The sequence below is a fragment of the Chlorocebus sabaeus genome, chromosome 10, assembly GCF_047675955.1.
Source record: "Chlorocebus sabaeus isolate Y175 chromosome 10, mChlSab1.0.hap1, whole genome shotgun sequence".
Taxonomy (NCBI): domain Eukaryota; kingdom Metazoa; phylum Chordata; class Mammalia; order Primates; family Cercopithecidae; genus Chlorocebus; species Chlorocebus sabaeus.
Window position 1 is genome coordinate 6610180 of NC_132913.1, and position 12839 is coordinate 6623018.

At 40.4% G+C, this 12839-nt stretch overlaps 1 protein-coding gene across 1 annotated transcript in view; it reads right to left on the reverse strand.

The window, feature by feature from the left end:
• The window catches only part of CNTNAP5 (contactin associated protein family member 5), an 868401-nt gene that overhangs the window by 60043 nt on the left and 795519 nt on the right, over nucleotides 1–12839 (reverse strand). The gene's annotated exons all lie outside the window — the stretch shown is intronic.

The window sequence follows — 12839 nt, forward strand, 5'->3', positions numbered from 1 at the left end:
TCAGCATTTCTTACAAAAAGAAGCAGAATTTAGCTATATGAGACTCCCAGGAGACATATTAAAAATGAAGTGTATCATGTGTGTGTGTGTGTGTGTGTGTGAGAGAGAGAGAGAGAGAGAGAGAGAGAGAGAGACAGAGAATATTAGCTCACAAAGCAAAACAACCACGGGAGAGATTTGTTAAGGGATACAAAATTACAGCTAGATGGGAGGAATAAGTTGTAGTGTTCTACGGCACTGTAGGATGACTAGAGTTAACAAAAGTATATTGTATATTGTTTCAGATAGCTAGAAGGAGAATATTAAATGTTCCCAAAACAAACGATAAATGTGTCAGATGATGGATGTGCTAACTACCCTCATCTGATCACTATCTATCTAACTAGATAGATAGATAGATAGATAGATAGATAGATATAAACATTGCTATGTACCATATAAATATATACAAGTATTATATGTCAATTAAAAATAAACTTCAAAAAAATGTTTGAAAGACACTCTATTTAAAAATTGCCATAGGGGCAATAAGTTGTTGAGCGGCTCCTTTATCTCAGATACTGCACAATTTTTCTCATTTGATTCTTTCCCCAGCGTCACTGGCTGTGAGAGTTGAGCCAAGTAGCCAAACTACACGCTGCTTGCTATCCTTTTCTGTCTGTAGGTGTCATCTGGTTGGGAGTCATTGGAGTTCCACACACAAAATGGCAGGAGCTCTTCCCTTGGACATACATGGGAACAGAAAATAATTGGAACTGAGGAGCAATGTCATAAGCTGATGGCCACTGGGGAGAAAGGAATGTCTGCTAAAATTTGAGCTGAGAACAGCTGAAGTAACTCTTTCTCATCCCCTCAAAGTTTCTCATATTCCACCCCCCGCAAAAAAAAGAAAAAACAAAAACCACCCTGAACGTCCTCAGCCTTCCCATCTTTCCCAGACTGCCAATCCCCGTAAGGCAGAAGGGTTGTGAGTAACCACCATGTTCCTGACTGATCCCCAGTCCTCACCCAAGTATTTGAATACTTTTGTGGGGCAAGGGCAGGGACTGTTTCAAATATAAGTTGCTACTCATAGAATTTCAGAATACATGCATGTGATATAAATGCTTGTAAAATAACATAAGGAAGAATAGAAAAAATGTAATTTGGGGCTATGAGGTCATTGCCTAACACAGTCAGCCAGAAGGAGAAGCTCTCTATACCTGATACTGGTTTTCCTGGTTCATTCTCTCTCTGTGGTTCTGACCATTGCAGATTTCCAGATATTATTATTTTTGTTATTTTACTACTTAGAAAGTAATGGCTGCTCCTAACAGCAACATATTTTGTGCAGACAGGAGCTGTTGGGGGCGGGTCACTGTGCAGATCATGGGCAAGTTACCCCTCCTGCCTGTGGCAGGGAAAGGGCCATCTCATGCACTAGTGGGCTGCTGGGCAGCGTGCTCTTCCACACTTTTCTAATTCTAAGAATCTGTGTGTCTTAACATTTAATTCGACCTCATAGAACAAACCAGTGTGCAATAATTATGTGCCAGGCATGATGATCAACCCCACATTCCTCAAGGCTGTCGAACTCTCTTAACATCTCACTGTTCTGGTAATTCATATTCACACACGCATATTCTTTACATATTTTTCCATTTTTGATAACACTCTCATTTTATACATGTTTACTGGCATCCCTCTTGACACCATTCCTCTTAGGAACTAGTAATCTCAGCAGTGATCCTATCTACTAAAGTGTTCTGAAGCTTCCCCCAATATCCAAGTTTGTGCTAAAACAAACAAATGAAAAACAAACAAAATACCTCAACTAGTTCTTCCAAAGTCTTACAAATACTTCTCTCGCCTTCTTAGGAGTTTTGATGCAATCAATGCCTCTTAAAGTATCCCTCCACTCGCTAATGTGATGTTCTGAAACCTCCCACTAACTAATTTTCACGTGACTCTTGGGGAACTCACTCCGTGACTTTTCAAAGTAAGTTTGACACCATGAAAGGCTAATTCCCGGAAGGGATGGGGGTCAGAGCTGGGGGCTCATTATCACCTCCCTGAGCATCTTCTTCAGTGGCTTGGTTAGGGAGCTATGAGGCATTTCTACCTCTCCAGTTGTGCACTCCAGTTGTTCAGATCACCATCAGCTTCTTGCCTGGCATTGCCATGTCTGCTTGTCTCTGGAGAATCCTGGGCCCAGAGTTATTCCCGCTGTCCTCAGGCCTTCCTCTACCCCCTCTGCTTGCTTCATCTGTGAGCTTCCATTTCCTCCCTGGAGTTTTCTGTCCCCATCCCCTTTCATTAGGTTGATGGCAATGATAGACATTGCAAGTTTGTAATTCCACAGACAGTGAATGGACAGAGGGAAGGTACTGTCCGTAAGTCTAATACAGCGAAGAATGAATTGAATGTTCTGGCCATGAGTGTGATGCAATTTCTCTGACACACTGTAATGCATTCATTTTCCATTTGGTATCATTTTCTTGTTGTTTATATATTAACATTGCTACACTATAAAGGACACACACCATTTTTTGTGCATATAAACAGAGATAAGATGTTCACAATGTGGAAATTAACAATAAAACAGATTTGAGCCATAGCTTAAAATAAAACTTAGTCTAAAGATAAAACTGAACTGGGTGCAGTGGCTCACGCCTGTAATCCCAGCACTTTGGAAGGCCGAGGTGGGCAGATCACCTGAGGTCAGGAGTTCGAGACCAGCCTGGCCAACATGGTGAAACCCCATCTCTACAGAAAATACAAAAATTAGTTGGGCATGGTGGCACATGCCTGTAATCCCAGCTACTTGGAAGACTGAGGCAGGAGAATCGCTTGAACCTGGGAGGTAGAGGTTGCAGTGAGTGGAGATTGTGCCACTGCACTATAGCCTGGGTGAAAGAGCAAGACTCTGTCTCAAAAACTAATAATAATAAAATAAAATAAATAAAAATAAAACTAATTTGAGCCTTAGTTGCTTCCAGAATAAACTTATTGTCACTAGCAAGTACCCTATAAAAGTTTTAAAGGTCCTATCAATGTTGGAGCACTCAAGTTAGATATAGCTGCTGCTGCTACTGCTGCTGCTGCTGCTTCTTCTTCTTCTTCTTCTTCTTCTTCTTCTTCTTCTTCTTCTTCTTCTTCTTCTTCTTCTTCTTCCTTATTCTCCTTCTCCTCCTCCTCCTCCTCCTCCCTTGTATTCAGGCAAAATCATCATCATTTTTATATTTATTTATTTTTGAGATGGAGTCTTGCTCTGTAACCCTGGCTGGAGCACAGTGGCACAATCTCGGTTCACTGCAACCTCCGTCTCCTGGGTTCAAGTGATTCTCCTGCCTCAGCTTCTCAAGTAGCTGGGATTACAGGCTTGCACCACTACACCCAGCTATCTTTTTTTTTTTTATTTTTTTTATTTTTTATTTTTAGTAGAGATGGGGTTTCATCATCTTGGTGAGGCTGGTCTTGAACTCTTGACCTCAGATGATCTGCCCCTCTCAGCCTCCCAAAGTGCTGAGATTACAGACGTGAGCCACTATGCCTGTCAGCATCATTATTTTTAGAAATAAACAACAGATATTATAAATGTTGTTTTTCTAAAAAATTGAAAAATCTGTATTTTAAAAAGTACTTAAACACATGATAAAGAATCCTCTTAAAAAAGCCGACGGTTTATCACACCCTGATAAGATTCCTTTTCACTTACTGGACATCGTTACACTCCTTGGCTTAGCACAGGTATTCCATCATGATTGAGCACCTACTCAACACTCCACTTTCATCTAGAATGCTTTTTCTCTTTAATTTTCTTCATTTTACTGGTGAAAAAACAGAGCTGCTGGGAAGTAAATAACTTTTCCTGTTCTCAGTACATGAGGAGGTCAGATTGAAAAACTAAATCCAGCTGGTTCCAAAGAATACGAGTTTCCCAAGGGCCACAACAGCCCATGGTGATCACTCTTGCCCAGAATACCCTTCTCATTAGGTCGATTCTCTCATCCTTCAGAATTCATCATAAGTTTCCCTCTCCTAAGAAGCCCTCCCTGGCCTCTGTAAGCTGCCCATAACTGATCCAATAGGCCCTACCATCTTTATTCTAACATGTACTGTGTTGGGTTGTCTAACACGTACTGTGAGTTACTTGCCTAACTCACACAAATCAATAAAATCCTTGGGAGTCAGGACATATCTCATTCGTTCTTGGGTTCCCACTGCCTGGCCCATGGTAAGTACCCAGTAAATTTAGAAAGAAGAGAAAAGAAAGAAAGAAACAACAGAAGAAAGGGAGAAAGAAAGGAGAGAAGGAAGGAAGGAAAAAGGAAGGAAGGAAGGAAGGAAGGAAAGGAGAGAGGGAAGGAGGAAATAATTGAATAATTTGGTGAGACTTAGAAATTTTTAATATCTAAAAAATAATTTGTCTGGAACAGTACAACTCTCAGTAGTACTTATTTTCATTAAGTCCAGAGACACTTGTTCTTAGACACTGTCTCACCTAGAGTGTGTTATCCTTGAGTTGGGTGTATATGTTTTTGTTTGTGTGTGTGTTTTAAATGAAGTCTCACTCTTGTTGCCCAGGCTGGAGTGCAGTGGTGCGATCTCAGCTCACTGCAACCTCTGCCTCCCAGGTTCAAGCAATTCTCCTGCCTCAGCCTCCTGATTACAGGCGCTTGCCACCATGCCCATATAACTTTTCATTTTTTGTTTGTTTGTTTGTTTGTTTTGTATTTTTAGTAAAGACAGGTTTTCACCATTTTGGTCAGGTTGGCCTTGAAATCCTGACCTCAGGTGATCCACCCACCTCGGCCTCCCAAAGTGCTGGGATTATAGGCATGAGCCACCGTGCCTCGTCTAAGTTGGGTGTATATGTATCTGGAAAACCCCAAGGGTGGCATGCCAAAGGAACTTGCTAGAACCTGGTGATCCTGCTGGAGTTGAGCAGTCTCTGCATTGGTTTAGCCTCCTTCCCACCTGCATCTGAGGCTGTAACATCTCAGAAAATGTACTCAGGTTTGGGCTCCCACCAACTGCCTGGAACCTACTGACCGTTGCCTGTGTTTAGGGTTCCATCTCTTTTCCATGTATCTGAGATTGCCGTGTATGCTGAGTCCAGCAGTTTTCAAATTTGTTTCCAATTGGAACACTTTATTCAAAAGATGTGGACAGTGAAGGCTAGTACAGAAAAGAAAAAAAATGTAGAGCTGCACGAGTTGAAGTGGGAGGGGTGCTTAGGGGGAGCCTCTCTGTCTCTCCCCCATCATCCCATCTCCACCCCACAACTTCGTTTGGCCTACACAATGCCTTGGTCTCCAAGGAGTACAATGGAAACCATTTGCCCCTTCGGAGAGAGCCCAGCCTACTGGGATTTGGTCACAGATCCCCAGGGCAGCTTTTTGTATCCCTCATGTGAGTCCCATGAGCCACAGCCCAGAGACCAGTGCCTCCCTGCAGGTCTGACCCCTAGGACCTCATGCTCTAAGTATTCAGAGGTCAGATCTGACAAGCTTGCCTTGGATATTTGGCCAGGCTTTAAGTTGATCAATGTTAGACTCTGTATACATCTAAGTAGACATAACTGGCTTCAAGAAAGAACCTCGCATGGAAGAGATACTACACTCCTCCTGATGTAGGGTATGTTGGACCTATTTCAAAGCAGCTCTAATACTCAGCCAAGGATCACACAGTACCTTGTGACAAGACATTTTATTATTATTTATATCCTACTTGAAAGTCTGCAACACATGATGGGGGGATGATGGACTAGGAACTCAGGGTCTAAAAGTCCAAATAAAATGCTCAGCATCACTAATGATCAGGGAAATGCAAGTCAAAACCACACTGCCATATTACCTTACTCCTGCGAGAATGGCCATAATCAAAAAATCAAAAAATAATAGATGATGGCATGAATGCAGTGAAAAGGGAAAACTTCTACACTGCTGGTAGGAATGTAAACTAGTACAACAATTATAGAAAACTGCGTGTAGATTCCTTAAAGAAGTAAAAGTAGAACTACCATTTGATCCAGCAATCCCACTTCTTGGTATCTACAGAGGAAAATAAGTCATTAAACATGAAAGATACTTGCACACGTATGTTTATAGCAGTGCAATTTGCAATTGCACTGCTATGGAACCAGCCCAAATGCCCATCAATCAACTAGTAGACTAAGAGATTGTGGTGTGTGTGTGTGTGTATAGATATATATTATTTATCAACTAGTAGATAAATTGCATATATACACATATGCCTGTGTATATATATGTGTGTGTGTATGTATACACACACACACAAACACACACACACAAACACACACCCCACAATGGCTTTATTTTATACACACACATACACACACACACACACACAACATGGACTATTACTCAGACATAAGAAGGAACAAATAAATGGCATTTGCAGCAACATGGATGGAACTGGAGACTCTTATTCTAAGTGAAGTAACTCAGGAATGGAAAACCAAACATTGTAAGTTCTCACTCTTAAGTGCGAGCTAAGCTATGAGGATGCAAAGGCATGAGAATGATACAATGGACTTTGGGGACTCAGGGGTAAGGGTGAAAGAGGGGTGATGGACAAAAGACTATAAATTGGGTTCAGTGTATACTGCTTTGGTGATGGGTGCACCGAAATCTCAGAAATCACCACTAAATAACTTATTCATGTAACCAAATACCAACTGTTCCCCAAAAACCTATGAAAATAAACAATTTGAAAAATAAAATAAAATAAAATTAATTAAAAAGTTCAAATATCTAATTCAGTATCTTGACCTGGGACTTAGGGTAAACACTCTCATACGTTGGTTGTACAAGAACATAATTTTTCTGTTTTACCATTTCTCATCATTCTAGTCTTCCTACTCTAATCTGTTTTCCACAAATATGAATATTATGACACATATTTGGCCATGTGACTCTAGTGCGCCTAAAAAATCTCAGGGCAGCTGGGCACGGTGGCTCATGCCTGCAATCCCAGCACTTTGGGAGGCTGAGGTGGGCAGATCACTTGAGGTCAGGAGTTCAAGAACAGCCTGACCAATATGGCGAAACCCTGCCTCTACTGAAAATATAAAAATTAGGCAGGCGTGGTGGCATATGCCTGTAATCTCATCTACTTGGAAGGCTGAGACAGGATAATTGCTTAAACCTGGGAGGTGGAGGTTGCAGTGAGCCAAGACCATGCCATTACACTCCAGCTTGGGCGACAAGAGCAAAACTCTGTCTCAAAAAAAAAAAGAAACAAACAAACAAAAAAAATTCCAAGGTTTTCTAATTCTATATGAGAAAGTCCAACTTCTTACCATGACATTCAATGTCCTTTTCTTACCTTTCCGACTTTATTATGTATGTATTGTTCATATCTTAGTCACACACCTGAACACTCAGTATACCCCCAGATACTTTTCCTTGCCTCTGCACATTGTTATGTTTTTGTTTTATGTTGTTTCTGTTTCCCCTTAGCTGAAAACACCCACCTATCTCCTAATATGTCTGGCAAGCTCCTCCTCATTATTTAAGACCCAGTCCCTGGGACCCAGGTCCCCACTTGCCCCAAAGACTAATAACATCTTTCTTTTCACCATATTGCCACTCTGGTCACGTTGAATACAAATCTCAATTTATCAAGACTCTTTTGTCTTTCTCATCCTCTTGAATCTAAGCTCCCCTAGGAGAAATTGTTGCTTATTCATCTTCGTGTCTACAGAGAATAACATGGGACATGTTATCTTAAATCTCCAGAAGACATTTGTTGAATAAAATAGCCACTATGGAGAATGTTATCACCACTTCATCCAAATTATAAACTAACATTTATTCAATGCCTGCTGGTGTAAGACACTAGAGAAACAAATGGCTATAATGCTATAGTTCTATCTTCAAAGACTTTATAATCTAGTTGAAGAAGACAAAAGCAACAGTCACAGTGGCTGATCTGATGTGCCTACTTTGTATTAGGCACCTAATGTGGCACTAAAGTTAGGTTTTTCATAAAATCCTCAGATTAAAAAATGGAATGTTACAGAAGTATAAAAACTCCACAAGTAAAACTGTAATGAGAATATCAATAATGAAATGGGATTTAAACTGAGGAGTACAGATGTATATAAAGTATGTGTCCTTTTTACTATGTCATGCTACCTCAAAAGACATGTGTGGCATCGTAAAAGGATGAGTGGATGGATAGAGGAATGAACGTATCAGCAGAGGGAAAGGGAGAAGCTTTGATCAGCGCTACAGAATACATGTTTTCTGAATTCAAAATCAATAAGCAGTTATAAGGGTTGAGGTACATCCACATGAAAGTTCACTGCAGCACTATTCACAATAGCAAAGACATGGAATCATCACAAATGCTCATCAATGACAAATTGGATAAAGTAAATACGGTATATAGACACCATGAAATACCATGCAGTCATAAAAAAGAATGAGATCATGTCTTTTGTGGGAACAGGGATGGAGCTGGAAGCCATTATCCTTAGGAAACGAATGCAGGAACGGAAAACCAAATACCTCATGTTCTCACTTACAAGTAGGAGCTAAATGATGAGAACTCATGGACACAAAGAGGGGAACAAAAGATGCCAGGGTCTACATAAGGATGCAGGATAGGAGGAGGGAGAAGATCAAGAAAACAACTATTGAATACAAGGCTTAGTACCTGGGTGACAAAATAATCTATACAACAAACCTCCCTGACATGAGTTTAACTGTGTAACAAACCTCAACATAAACCCCAGAATCTAAAATAAAAGTTAAAAAAATGTGTGGAGGTAATCAGAAAGAGTTTGTCTGAGAAGGTTTGTAGAAGCAAGAGAGAACTTAGTTTGGAAAACAAAGAGTGATACACTACTAGTTATGATGTAAACAGAGCAATGTAGCTGGATCTTACCACACGTGAAGCTGTAGAACTGTAAGGCATTGGAGCTGATGAGAACCTTAGCAGTCATTTGTGCAACCAACCTCATCATTTTGAAAAGTAGGGAAACTGTGACCCCACAAAAGGAATGGGAACTTGAAATGAAATGGTAAAGAAAGAGACCACACTGACAAGGAATGCCAAGGAAAGTTTACCTGTTTCTGTAAACAGCGATTCCATTAAGAGCTGCAAACAAATGTGTGACACAAAGTGATATTTAACAATGTTAGAATGCAAGAGAAAGAAATAAAGGGCATTCAATTAGGAAAGGATGAAGTCAAATTGTCCCTTTTTGCAGATGACATGATTGTATATTTAGAAAACCCCATCATCTCAGCCCAAAATCTCCTTAAGCTGATAAGCAACTTCAGCAAAGTCTCAGGATACAAAATCAATGTGCAAACATCAAAAAGTATTCCTATACACCAAAAACAGACAGAGAGCCAAATCATGAGTGAACTCCCATTCACAATTGCTACAAAGATAATAAAATACCTAGGAATCCAACTCACAAAGGATGTGAAGGACCTCTTCAAGGAGAACTAGAAACCACTGCTCAACAAAATAAAAGAGGACCCAAACAAATGGAAGAACATTCCATGCTCATGGATAGGAAGAATCAATATCGTGAAAATGACCATACTGCCCAAGGTAATTTATAGATTCAATGCCATCCCCATCAAGCTACCAATAGCTTTCTTCATAGATTTGGAGAAAACTACTTTAAAGTTCATATGGAACCAAAAAAGGGCCCGTATTGCCAAGACAATCCTAAGCAAAAAGAACAAAGCTGGAGGCATCACGCTACCTGACTTCAAACTACACTACAAGGCTACAGTAACCAAAACAGCATGGTACTCATACCAAAACAGAGATACAGACCAATGGAACAGACAGAGGCCTCAGAAATAACACCACACATCTACAACCACCTGATCTTTGACAAACCTGACAAAAACAAGAAATGGGGAAAGGATTCCCTATTTAATAAATGGTGCTGGGAAAATTGGCTAGCCATATGTAGAAAGCTGAAACTGGATTCCTTCCTTACACCTTATACAAAAATTAATTCAAGATAGATTAAAGACTTAAATGTTAGACCTAAAACCATAAAAACCCTAGAAGAAAACCTAGGCAATACCATTCAGGACATACACACGGGCAAAGACTTTATGACTAAAACACCAAAAGCAATGACAACAAAATCCAAAATAGACAAATGGGATCTAATTAAACTAAAGAGCTTTTGCACAACAAAAGTAACTATCATCAGAGTAAACAGGTGACCTACAGGATGGGCAAAAATTTTTGCAATCTACCCATCTGACAAAGGGCTAATATCCAGAATCTACAAAGAACTTAAATTTACAAGAAAAAAATCAAACAACCCCATCAAAAAATGAGCAAAGGATATGAACAGACACTTCTCAAAAGAAGACATTTATGAAGCTAACAGACACATAAAAAAATGCTAATCATCACTGGTCATCAGAGAAATGCAAATCAAAACCACAATGAGATACCATCTCACACCAGTTAGAATGGTAATCATTAAAAAGTCAGGAAACAACAGGTGCTGGAGAGGATGTGGAGAAATAGGAAAATTTTCAAACTGTTGGTGGGAGCGTAAACTAGTTCAACCATTATGGAAGACAGTGTGGTGATTCCTCAAGGATCTAGAGCTAGAAATACCATTTGACCCAGTGATCCCATTACTGGGTATATAACCAAAGGATTATAAATCATGCTACTATAAAGACACATGCATACATATGTTTATTGTGGCACTATTCACAATAGCAAAGACTTGGACCAACCCAAAATCCATTAATGATAGACTGGATTAAGAAAATGTGGCACATATACACCATGTAATACTATGCAGCCATAAAAGAGGATGAGTTCATGTCCTTTATAGGGACATGGATGAAGCTGGAAATCATCATTCTGAGCAAACTATCACAAGGACAGAAAACCAAACACCACATGTTCTCACTCATAGGTGGGAACTGAACAACGAGAACACTTGTACACAGGGCAGGAAACATCACACACTGGGGCCTGTCATGGGGTGAGGGAATGGGAGAGGGGTAGCATTATGAGAAATACCTAATGTAAATGATGAGTTAATGGGTGCAGCAAACCAACATGGCACATGTATACATATGTAACAAACCTGCACATTGTGCATACATACTTTAGAACTTAAAAGTATAATAATTTTAAAAAAAGAATGTTAGCCTGGGTGCCACAATGTACGCGTAAGAGCTAAAGGGAAAGACACAAAGCACTATGGACCTCACATCATCAAAGGGACGACTGATCCAGACTCTGGACCACCACTGAGGGATAAGAGTTTGCTCTCATTCTCCCTTTACTATGGCATTGCTAGTTTCTTGCTTTACCATTTCACTTTGAAAGAGCAGGCTCTTCTCCATGTCGATTCCTTTCCATTCCACATCAGTTCATGTCAATCCCAGACTTAGACAGCTTCCTATGCATCTTTTGGTTTCTACTAACCAGATTGTCCTCACCAAACAGCTACCCTTTTAGTTTTTACCACCTCACATAATGGCACCCCTCTGCACGGGCTGCTCAGGTTAAAATTCTAGGAGCCATCCTTCTTTCTTTTGTTTCATTTTCCTAACCAGAACCCCATACACATGCCCCACACTAAGTCATCAACAGCCCTCTGGTCTCTGCTAAATAAATCTGGCATCTTTGCACTTCCTTCATTGTCTGCGACCATGCCACAAGGCAGTCCATCACCATCTGTCACTTGGACAACTACAACACATCTGAACTTGTCTCCCAGATTCCAGTCTCACCTCCTCATTCTCCCACAGCCATCCATTCTCTACACAGCAGTCAAAAATAAGCATTTACACTATAAACCAGATGCCACTACTTAAAATGTTTAATGGTTCTCCAGTGCACTTACAATAAAATCCAAATTCGTTGACATGGCCTGCAAGAAACTATATCATATTCCCCTGTACCTCTTTGGTCTCATTTCATTCCACACTTGCCCTCACCCACTAAGCTCCAACTACTAACTAACTTCCCCTAATGTGCCAGCTTCCTCCTGCTTTGGGGACTTTATTCCTGCTGTTGTTTGTACCTGGAATGCTCCTGTTACAGATCTGTGCCAGGAAGCCCCTCCTTATTCACATCTTAGGTCCCGTGAGATCCACACAATAATGTCTCCATATCCACACACACCCACTTCAGCACCTCCATCTAACTGTTTTCCAAGCTGTCAGTCGTAATTGATTAGTGCATCATGGAATCAATATCAGACTTCAATATTTGTTAGTACTAATAATTGCAAACCTTCCATAATTGCAACTATAGGAATTTCATTTTCTGACTACAATCTCTTGCCTTTCTAATTCCCTTCCTCTAATGCTAGGACTCCTCCAATACTTAGTGTAAGGGCTAATCTCACCACCTGCGCAGAGGTCTTAACTCCTTTGTGTCCTCTCCTCTCTCCTTTCCCAGCTCATATTGTTTGGTCCATCATTATCCACTCATCTACAGCCTCAAGTCCCTTGGCCCATTCTTGCTTCTGGAATGTGGATATTTGCTTGGCAGAACCATGACTGCTTACCCTACTTTTGAATAGTTTATCTGGTGGAAGATAACACAAACAATGCACACTGTTTACAAGCCACTTTATATCCATGACTGCCAACTTCAGGTGGGCCTTTCCCCTGCTCTCTCAATCTCAGTTTCTTTCTCCTATCAATTCACCTATTGACTAAGGCGACCATATAATGACTTCTCTTCATTTCTGCCTTCTCCTTCCTCACTCTCAGCTAATAATCTTGTCTCCGTGTTCTCGAAGACAACTGAAGCATTTATAAAATAACCACAAAGTCCTGCCCCCACATTTACTGACATGTCAATAGCTG